The sequence below is a fragment of the Pinus tabuliformis genome, chromosome 1_1 (genome assembly GCF_031772625.1).
Source record: "Pinus tabuliformis cultivar Carrire ecotype Pingquan chromosome 1_1, CPIR1, whole genome shotgun sequence".
Classification (NCBI taxonomy): Eukaryota; Viridiplantae; Streptophyta; class Pinopsida; order Pinales; family Pinaceae; genus Pinus; species Pinus tabuliformis.
The window spans coordinates 863623244-863635257 of NC_142297.1; the positions used below are offsets into that span (position 1 = coordinate 863623244).

Consider the following 12014-nt stretch of genomic DNA (forward strand, 5'->3'; position numbering starts at 1 on the left):
CCCTTTTTCAGTTATATCTGTGATCATGAGTTTCCATTAACCCACAAGTTTCTTCGGATCAAGGTCTGATCCGTGAGTATTGAAAACTGTTTTCAGCACAAATTCACCTTAACATAAGCAGGTTTCAGTCTTTTAACATACATATCATAAGTCCTGACTAATGAGACAACTGACTAGGCTAAACTGCTGAAACCTATGTGATTCCATTCTAACTAACTTGAATGCATGCTGAGACGAATTGATTCAAGGTAAAATATTTGCAAAAACAATAGTTCCCAGAAGAAAAGGTTTCAAACATGTTGAAGAAAATAAATATGAAGAGATCGAAAAAACATAACTAATTCATATTGAAACGCCTGTCTACTTAAAGTATTGCTTGCAAAGAAAAACCGAAGATGATTCGTCCTTTTAACTAAAAAGGAAAAATTCATCCATTTGCTCATACAATGCAAATGTACCTATACTGTTTGTTGAGAAATTGCTGCCATCCATGCTCTAAATGCCTTTAAAGAAGATAATCTTGGGGAGCAAATAAACAATAGCAGGGATATATGCCTTCAAGATTAAAATTGATGAACAGGAAGATTGCACCGAGAGTCTTATTCTTTCTGGTGAAACACATCAGAGTGAATCTATTCCATTCACTCAAGTCGACTAGAGGAGGCCATGCCCTTGGTTCGATTCTCACAACAGAGGAATCCACTTTAGGGCATGGCGTAAAATGCCTCTTGCTCACATCCATAAGGAGCTTGGTACTGGCCAGAAGATCCACATTGACAACGAGGCGATTGAAAAGGGAATCACCAGGCTTTGCCACGAGGCGGTGGCCAAATTCCTTCTGAAGCATGAGGGTGGCACTTCGAAACTTGGGCATGGTGGACAAAAGCTTGAAGATGAGCGGAGATGATATCTGGTAAGGTATATTGGCTACACATATGTCAAAAGTTGGCAAGTCTATTCGTAGTATGTCCCCTCGCACCAACTGTCCATAACAGAAAAGAAAAAGGAGATAGTCATATTAGAAAAGAGCAACTTTGATTTATCGTAATCCCAAAAATTAATAAGGTATCACCAAAGACAGCAATCACAAGGAACAAAAAAGGAATTGCAAGAGACAATTACGAAGACATCACAAGGGAACCTGCAAAGCACATAGCTTAGGCTAACCTTGCAGTAAACAGAATCTCTTTCCAGTGCATTTTCCTTGTAAATCTGGCAGAAATTTTGCCAGAATCTTTGAATTACAGGTTTGAATTGCATAAATTTAATACTGAGGTGCCCAATTGGACATAAGGGGGTAGGGAATCCATCTGCAACATCAAATTTGCAAAAAGAAGAAGTGTTTTATTGCCAAAATTGGCATTTTTCATTGCCAGACAGAAAGTGCAGTACGTTACAAGATTATGGCTTCCCAAAGCACACAGGTACTTCTAAGCATCATTAGATTGGAGAAAGGTAGTAACTGAAGAAAAGAAGGCTGCTATCACATAAGCATGAGGACTTCACCCCATAGCCAGTTTTCATCGCATAGGCATGAGAAATTCACCCTAAACCCAGTTTTCAGATTGGCAAAGATTTGAAAAAGTTTTAATGTATGTGGTATTTCACAAATAAACCTTCTTCAGTATTGTTGTCAATGTAGGATTTTTTTTTGGTTGATGTTTCCAGTTTACAAATGCAGCAAGCGCACCCTTCTCCATTATGGGATTATCACGATGAACTGAAGTCAGGTCATGCAGAAAGCATGCCCATTTCCATTATGTGAATATCACAACGAACTATAGCAGGCTGACAACAGATATTCGAAAACATATGTCTCAGTGATTGTGGTAGAAGACCTACACCTTGCCCCATCCACATGGAGCCGGAGCCTGAGCCGATGCTTACACAGGTGCATAGAAGCAACAGCTCATGAAGGGAAAACATGTCTCTGAGGATTTGAAACTTGGGGTGGGCATGAAGAGTCACAATCCATGTGGAATTGACATATTGTTAATGAGGTAAATAAGGTGAATGAATGTAAAAACAAGATGCAAAGGAAATTGGAACTCACCTCCAATCTCTGAGCCATTTCAGTTCCCTTTATGCGTTTGTGAACTACTTCGATCATCCGGGGATCGATATCGACTGCGATGACTCTGTGGGCGGCCTGCAGCAACTCTAGGGTTAGATTTCCAGTACCCGGGCCGTTTTCCAGGACGGTGTCGCTTTCTCTCATGTCCGCTTTCTCAACGATGGATTTGAGAACACCGGGATTTGTGAGAATGTGGGATTTGTGAGAATGTGCTGCCTGCTCAGTACAGCCTTGGGATCAATCAACTCCACCCACAGACAGTACAAGAAAAGCCCGCCAACAGGGTTAGTGGGACGCATGTAGCACTAGAGAGCCCGGTTCAGCTGCCCTGATGAAACTATTCGATCTGCCAAATGAAACGCCCAAACCGTTTGGGCAACCCTTTTGAAACGCCCAAATTGTTGCCATCGTCTAACATATAATCGTGTGGCTTACACGATGACAGGTAAGCAGAGAGGGGAGTTGATTTCAGAGGGAAACGCCTTACGGCGTAATAAGAACTTGCATCATATGCACAATTAGAAAAAACAACTCAAAAGGAAACTGTTGTTTTTCAAATGGGAGTTTCTAAAATGGGACTTAAGTTTTAACATGAAAAGAAATTTACAAATTCAACATTCCTAAAATTCTAATTTTTTCATTCCTAAAATTCTAATTTCAGGAAAAATGAAATTTAAAAAAAAATTGACAATTTGACAGCACTTCTTAAAAAATTTTAAGATATTATTCCAATTTTTTTTTAAATGACAAAAATCAATTTTTAAATTTTTTTTGACTGGTAAAATTTTCTTCTTACTTCTCTGACTTGCCAGAGACCCTTTGAAGGGCTCTGACGTGTTCAATTTTGATCCCTGGGCATGATCCGATTTACAGGCCCTCTTCCCTCGTGAGAGGATGAAAATTTCCGATTTTTATCTTGCTAAATCTAGCAAGACGATATTGGAAACATAGATAGCTCTCCTAAGCTCAATGGTAATACCAAATTACCTGTTGCTTTCCCCACATCACCATTTTCTAGTGAAAGCCGATTTTTTTAGACTAATTGTGTTTGATTTTGTTATAGATGATAACAATGATGAAGAGCAAAAATTTAGGGAGATTGAAAAGAACATGAGCTATGGGTCGTGCTTGGGGTTGGGCATAATGGAGCAGTGGTCGTGTGCAATGGGGCTTCAACTGCTTGGAGTCTCTTCAATTGATCGACGTATAGTAAAATCTCTTAAATTTACCCACAGTGGTACTTCACCCACTAATCTGATGTAGATCTTGATTGTTGCTGTCATTCTTTAGGCTATAATTTAGAACCTGAATTTTCTCACAACAACATATGATAAATATGACAAATAATGAAGCAAAGTCGAGCCAAATTCCCTTCTCAATATTATGAAACTCTTAAATAAGATTACATTGGAGACATTAATAATAAATGATTGCAGTGAGACTAAATTGCAACTCAACCAAACTAGACTAAACTCAACTAACTATGAAACTTTGATGGACAGTTATGACACCTAGAAGGTGGTTGGAATTAGATCCTCCAACACTCTTGCTTAATTACAACCACATAAAATTCAACTAATATGTCTGTTCTCTAGGGGTCAGCTAGGCTTACAATTTAAAAAAAAATTACATAGTCAAATTTCCTTTTCTTTTTGTTTTCTTCCACATATTGTATCCTCTAAATTGCTTCAACTTTTTATTTTCATTATAGGTTGCAAACTTTAGTTTCTTTATTTCTTGGTGTAGGTCTTCTAATTTCTCAGGTTGTCCACGCATATCATCTAAGTCTTCAAAAATTTATTTGTATGTGGACTAATGCCCCATGTGATCTTTATCATCAATTTGTTGCAACATAATATGAGAATAAAATTTTATCTCTTCAAAACTCCAATACCTAAAAATATCATTAATGTTTTCATCATCCATGTTGTCTCCAACAATCATTTTTCCATCTTCTATGGAGACTTCATGAAGGCATGGGGTTGCAATTCATACTTCAAGGAACTTTAACTCTTCTTCATAATTGTCTCGTTTACCTACATATTGGAAATCAATGTTAGGATTAAAAAACTTTACGAAACCGTTGGGTAGATTCATTTCTTAAATCTGATCAGAATGAGTAATATGATGGAATCTTACCTCCACGAGTCTGGCAAACTCGATGGATCTAACTTCACGAACTGGAAGTTTAAGATCCATACCTTGCTTGAGGGAGCGAATGCTTGGTCCATAGTTACAGGTGATGAGCAGAGGGTGAATGCGGGGGCGTAGGAGCAAGACAGGGATAAGCGAGAGAACAAGGCGAGAGTTTTGCTGAAAATGTCTGTGAAGGACAACGTTATCCCACACATCAGAGACTGTAAAACGTCCGCGGAGATCTGGATGACCATCAAAACTCTGTATCAGACCCAGAAAACAAGCCGAGTTATGGCACTTAAAAGCAAGCTATTTTCGATGAGGATGAACAAAAATGAGACTGTTGCTGCATTTTTTGCGTGAATCAAAGATGTGAAAGATGCATTGGGGAACATCAGAGAGGCAGTGTCTGACTCTGATCTTGTCTCAATCACACTGAACGGGATGCGAGATGAATTTCAAATGTTCATCACTGGCTTGGCGGCAAGGGAGAAAGCGCCCACATTTGATGATCTGACAAGGATCTTGCTACAAGAGGAGGAGTAGCGGCATAACTTGAACCCCGGAGTGATGATCTTACACTGATGGCGAAACAACGACCATTCAAAGGGAAGCAGCCACGACAACAATCATAGCAGAAAGGAGGAACATCGCAGAAGCGTCCACATAAACGTATGATTGCAAATAATTCCGTAAAGAAATGTTATTATTGTGGAAAGAACGGCCATATACAGAGTGTATGCTTTAAGAAGCAGGCTGATGATGTAAAGAGGAAGCAGGCAAAGCACAGAGAATACTTTGTTGAAGATGATGTTGAAGAAGATAAAGATTTTAGTCATGAATTTCGACTGTTCATAGTCGACCATGCCTTTTCAGCATATGATGAGGACGATATATGGTATGTTGATTCTGGAGCATCCTCTCACATGACAGGTAGAAAGGAATTTTTTGATAGTCTTGAGGAAAGTACATATGGATCAAAAATCTATTTAGGTGATGATAGTGGATATGGGATTAAAGGTTATGGGGTTATTCCAGTCAAGTTACCAAATGGAAAAATTAATCATCTTCAGAATGTTTTATATGTACCTGGAATTAAGAAAAATCCGATATCCGTATCCATGATAACTTATCAAGATATGCAAGTCGAGTTCTTCAAGACTCACTATGTGATAAAGGATTGCAGGAAAGAAATAGTTGCAACAGGAGTGCGTGTTGGAAGCCTATACAGACAAGATGTTAAGAGTATATCAAAGCAAGCCATGGTTGTAGGAGGATCGACAGCCGAACAACTCTGGCATCAGAGATTCGGTCACTTGAATTTGCAGGACCTCATGCTATTGCAGAGAAAAGGTATGGTTGAGGGGCTCCCTATCTTTTGTAATATTTAGTTAAATTGTGATGGATGTGCCTTAGGTAAAATGCATAGAGAATAGTTTCCTGTGTATGATATGAGGAAGGAAATAGATATTTTAGAACTAGTGCACACTGATATATGCGGACCTATGCAGACAAGGTCGCTAGGTGGAGCGTATTATTTTTTGTTATTTACTGATGACTACACTAGATACTCATGGGTTTATTTTCTAAGTAAGAAAAGTCAAACTTTCCAGTGCTTTAGAGAATTTAAAACCTTGGTGGAAAAAACAGTTTGGTAAGAGTACAAAAATTCTCCATTCTAATCAAGGGGAGAATACAAGCTAGGGGAATTCATGGAATTCTACAAATCTCATGGGATTGTTCAGCAGTTTACAGTGCCACACACACCACAGCAGAATGGAGTCGCAGAACGCAAAAACAGAACCTTAGTGGAGTGCACAAGGAGCATGTTACAAGGTAAGGATCTATCTAAAATCTTTTGGGTAGAGGCTATTAACACTGTTGTATATTTGAAGAACAGAAGTCCTACTAGGTATCTTAGCTTCAAAACCCCTTTTGAAGCTCTATATGGATACAAACCAGCAGTAAATCATCTAAGAGTATTTGGATCAAAAGCATTTTCCCATATACCTAAAGCTGATAGGAAGAAATTAGATCCTAAAGCTATGAAATGCATATTTGTTGGTTATGGCACAGAATTTAAAGCATATAAATTGTTCAATCCGGAGACTCATAAGATATTTGCAAGCAGGGATGTAGTGTTTCATGAACAGGTACAGGAAGGGAAAGATGACATTGGTGATGATTGGCACATTCCATTGTTGATGGATGAAAATAGTGAGGATGAAAGAGAGCAGGAGCAGAAAGAAGAGCAAAAAGAAGAATAGGAAGAAGGTGATAAAGCACGCCCATTTAGAGCTGAAAAATTTGAGGTAAGTCCCCTACCAAGGAGATCTGGTAGGAAGACTCAATTACCATTAAAATTTAGAGACTATGCTTTGATGTCAAATGTTTTGAACATTGTAGAGACCACTAATTACAAAGAAGCTAGTCAATTTAAGGAGTGGAGAGTTGCAATGAATGAAGAGATGGAATCAATTCTTAGAAATGACACTTGGGATTTAGTTGAACTGGCTAAGAATAAAACACCCATAGGATGTAAATGGTTGTTTAAACCAAAAATGAATGCAGATGGAAGTATAGAGAAATTAAAAGCTAGGCTGGTTGCAAAAGGATATTCACAGCAGGAAGGTATAGATTTTGATGGTACTTTTGCACCTATAGCAAAGTTAAATACAATCAGAATGCTTATTGCTTTAGCTACTAAATATAATTGGGAGCTACACCAGCTTGATGTCAAATCTGCATTTTTAAATGGTGAATTAAAATAGGAAATTTACTTAGTACAGTCAGAAGGGTTTGTAAAGCAGGGGCAGGAACATCTTGTTTGCATATTGAAAAAGGATTTATATGGTTTAAAACAAGCACCCAGGTCTTGGTATGAAAAGGTTGATTCTTTCTTTTTAGAGTATGGATTTCATAGAAGTTTGAATGACCCAAATTTGTATACCAAGTGCAATAAGCAGGGGCATATTATTCTGATTTCTTTGTATGTAGATGACATGATTATAACAGGAGATGCAGATGATTTAATCAAAGGAATCAAAAGGCTTATGGCACAAGTTTTTGAGATGAAAGACCTTGGAAGACTTCATTACTGTCTGGGATTGGAAGTATGCAGAGATACTAGGCAAACTTTTCTTACCCAAGGGAAGTATGCCAGAAATTTGTTAGAAAAGTTTGGTATGGATCAGTGTAGATCAGCAGCGACACCTTTACAGCAGAATCTGAAGTTGAGCAGTGACGATGGCACTAAAGAGGTTGATGCTACAATGTATAGACAGCTGGTTGACAGCTTGATATATCTTACAACAACCAAACCTGACTTAGCATACTCTATTAGTGTGTTGAGCCAATTCATGTCAAAACCACTTGAAATTCGCTGGGTAGCAGCAAAAAGTGTGTTCAGGTATCTTTGTGGTACTGTTAATTATGGCATTTTATACACTGACGCATCTGATGTTATTCTAGCAGGTTTCCAAATTCAGATTGGGCAGGTAACTTGGATGATCGAAGATCCATCATAGGTTACGCATTCAACATAGGATTCGGGGTCATAGCATGGAGTAGCAAGAAGCAGAGTATTGTAGCATTGTCATCTTGTGACACTGAGTATCAATCATTGTGTGCATCGACGTGTGAAGCGATCTAGTTGAGAAGGCTTCTCAATGATGCAGGAAAAGAACAGAAGAATTCCACTTCCATCAAAAGCGACAACCAGAGCACCATTAAATTGGCATACAATCCAGTGTTTCACAAAAACACCAAACATATAGACACTCAGTTCCATTTTGTCAGAGAGAAGATACAGTCAAAAGAAATTACTGTTGAATATTGTAAAACTTATGACAATATGGCTGATATTTTTACAAAGCCACTTGCACGTGTGAAATTTGAATTGTTTAGAAGGATGCTAGGAGTCCAGGAGAACCCTTTCTCCATTAAGGGGGGGAGTTGAAAATAATTAATATTATTTTGTATTAATGGAGAAAATGGTTACATAGTTGTAACGTTCTCCCTAGTTTAGGATTAGTTCCTAGAGTTTAGGGGTTTGGTTGCAACTTCCTAATTCCTAGTATTGTATTTAATGATGTAATCTTTCATTGATGAATAATAGAGTGTACGAGAGTGATCTCTTTGTTCTGAGTGTAGTATCTAGGTGCAGGCCTCACCTGTGAGCTACATCTCCTTCTTTTTCAATTCTGTTCACATTTTATCTATATCATCATATCGACATCATGTTTTTTTTATCATTTGCAACCACTCATCATGAGGTAACACGTTATCATCAAATTTAACATCAACAAATTGAATTGTTGGATTCAGCAAGCTCTATTTTTTGAGTCACCAAATAATCAACTACTTGTGGTTGTGCACAGTGGGGTTCACAAGCATCTTTGTGCTCTTTCTCTGCTTCTTCTACAAATTATTCACAGTCATCATCCACTTATGGTTTGCATAGTGCGATTCACGAAATTCTTCATCTTCAATTAGATAACTCCCCCTTACACCAAAATTCCTCTCAAGGGTGTCCAAGTCTCCTTGGCTATCTGTGCAAATGCAACAAGGGGAATAATGCTATCATCAATGAATTCTTTTATCCATTTCAATGTAAAGGCATTCTCTTTCCTTTCGATTTCCAAATCTTTGAAAAATATCTCGAACATTTCCTATTGTTCAAACATTTCGTGATGTTGCTTTGACCTTCTCAACCTCTTGGCCTTTCCCATTTATTGAGTTTTGGCTAAGTGCGACTCAAAAAGAAAATCAACTTACAAACATAGCTATTGTCTGTAATGAAAACATCTTGACAGTTGCTCCTCTGCTTCTCAACTTCGACAAAAAAGATGGGTCTATAGATTTTCTTTACAAAAACGGCACTTACACACAAGGTTTCACAAATCTCTTTTTAAATGTCACCAGGGTCATAATAGACCTCTTTGGTTTTACTTTGGTTTTTCTTTTTAATAGACCTAATGAACTTAAAATAAATCTTCTTTTAAAAATAACTATGAATGAGGCCCTTTTTAAAATACATGAGCATTCGTAAAAATGATACCCTCAAAACCTTTTCTGCATCACACAAAGGGAATTAAATCATTACATGAGCCCCTTTCCTTTTAATAATCAAACTTCATTTGAAAAAAAGGAGAGTAGCCCCTTTTTTTTTTTTGGTTTTATAACCAAACCACTTTTAAATGAAACACTTCTAAAATAACGTTTAAAAAAACCATCCGGTCTCATTTAAAAATGGATCACCTCTTTTCTGGAACTATGCGTATATCATGTGATCCTTTAATAAATATTTTGGTGCCAAAAAATGATTTTGACTTATTTCTTTGGTGGAACCTTTCCTTTCCATGCGTCTTTACGGCTATAACGTACTTAGCGTCGTTATGGGGATGCGTTACTCCAAAAATGGTACAAGAGATGGAAAGTAACGCCGGTGGGATTCTAGGGTTTTGGTCTCATTATGCATGACAGACGAAATATTACTTCCGCGCTACATACAAACATTGACTTTTGACTTTACTAGTTTTTTTTGTGTGATGTCGCATTAAATCGCAGAGATTTTGTGCACTGTTTAAACTCACAGGGTGCGTTAACCCAAAATTTTCGATAATTTTGTAAGTTTTCCACACTTTTGGGCACTTTCTTTTTTGTTGTGGTGTAATAGTGAGACAATGGGCTTTTTTCAAAGGTGCGAAAGTCATGCATTTCTCTTCTTTTTTACAATTGCGAAAGTCAAATGGTTGTTGCACTTTCTCCATAAGCTTCTTGGATTCTCATTCATGACCTCCGATGACAGGCTATTCTTTTTAAAGTCTTATGCGACCTGAGGCTCCGATAACAAAAAAATTAAAATTAAAAATAATTACTTTTCTTATCATTCAAAATAAATTACATTAAAAACATTAGTAACAAATAAATATAAATGCAGTGACACTAAACTAAAACTCTACATATCTGAACTCAACTCTACTACTTATCACACGTATACAGTTGTAAGGCAAGTCTTTTTAAAAGTGTTTCCTTTAAAAGGGGTTTTGTTATTAAATAAAAAAGGGGCTACTTTAATTTCTTTTAAAATATTTTGGGTTATTAAGGGCCTCATTTATAGTTCTTGAAATGTTCTTTTCAAGAGCAGATTTATTTTAAGGTCATTAGAATCTATTAAAAAAACCAAAGGATATTGGTCAAAAAAAAAAGTTGTAATTTTTTGGGGAAAGAAATGGTTTGTGAAATATTTTGGGTAAGTGGTATATTTCTGGAAATTTTGTATATTTGTTTATTTTGTCGAAGTTGAGTAACAGAGAAAAAAAAATAGAGCTATTTTTATTGCAGGAAAGAACTATGCATGTAGGCTGATTTGTTTGTTGAACCACATTCTATTGGTGCTTAATAAATTGGAAAATCCAAGAAGATGAGTAGGACTATGCATGTAGGCTGATTTGTTTGTTGAACCGCATTCTATTGGTGCTTAATAATTGAAAAATCCAAGAAGATGAGTAGGTTAAAAAGAAAATGGGATATGTTCAAGATAATTTTGGAAAGATTTGAAAAGGAAACGGAAAAGGAATGCCTTCACAGTGAAATGCATAAAATAATTTGTAGATGACAACATTCTACCCTTCATTGCAAATGTAAAGTCAGCCAAGGAGCCTTGGGATACGCTTGAGAAATATTTTTGTGTAAGAGGGAGTAGTCAGGTTGAAAATGATGAGTCTAATGAATCCCACTATGCCTAGCGACAAATGGATGATGATTGTAAATAATTTACAAAAGAAACAGAGAATGAGCAAATAGATTCTTGCGAAACCCACTATATAAAAACCACAAGTGGACAAAGATTTGGTGAATCCAACAACAAAGCTTGTAGAGGAAAATGAAGTTGCCATTGAAGCAGCCAATGTTATGTTGAATCCAACAATTCAATTCTTTGATGTTAAGTTTGATGAAGACTTGTTTCCTAATAATGAATGGTTGTAGATGGTGCAACAAAAACATGATATCGACATGATTTTATTTGGTGAGAGAATCACACTTGAGTCTAAAAATCATGTGGAAGAAAACCTTTTTGAAGTCACTGAATAAACAAAGGCAGAGAAGAAAGCACAAGGAGAGAGTGATCTCATTGCAAAGTAGAAAGAACAAAGCCAATATGGTTTTGCAAATATGTTTATCCTAACATTGATTTCCAGTGTCAATAAATAGTATGATTATGAATAAGAGTTAAAATTCCTTATGCATGACTTGCAACACCATGTCTAGATGAGGTCTACATAAAAGTTACAACAAAGAACCTTGCAGATAACTTGGATGATGAGAAAATTAACGAAATTTTCAGGTATTCGATTCCTAGAGAGATAAATTCTTATTATAGACTTATGTTGCGGTAGAATATTGACAATAAGAAGCAAAAACAAAATATGACACATTGAAACATTCCGCATACAAGTTGATTTCATAAACATCCATCCAAGTGTCATAATTAGTTGAGTTCAATATAGTTCAGTTGAGTTGTAGTTCAATTTCACAACAGTGGTTAAGTATTGATGTCTCCAATGTAATATTATTTAAATCTTTAATAACATTAATAAAGGCATTAGACTCCACATTTTTCAATTGTAACATGGTATGAGAACCCTGGTTGCACAAAACTCCTTGAATGCATCATTTAAAGAAAAAAAAAAGAGTCGTGAGAAGAGAAGGTTGAGAGGAGAGAAACAAATTTGGTGCGACATAATCTAGAATTTCACACCTCTGAACAAAAGAAAGTGCGACATAACATGCCAACTTATGA

The 12014-nt window shown here is 36.7% G+C and overlaps 1 pseudogene; it reads right to left on the reverse strand.

The window, feature by feature from the left end:
* Positions 1–505: 505 nt before the first annotated feature.
* LOC149217009 (ribosomal RNA small subunit methyltransferase, mitochondrial pseudogene) lies at positions 506–2482 on the reverse strand (annotated as a pseudogene).
* Between the last annotated feature and the right edge of the window lie 9532 nt (positions 2483–12014).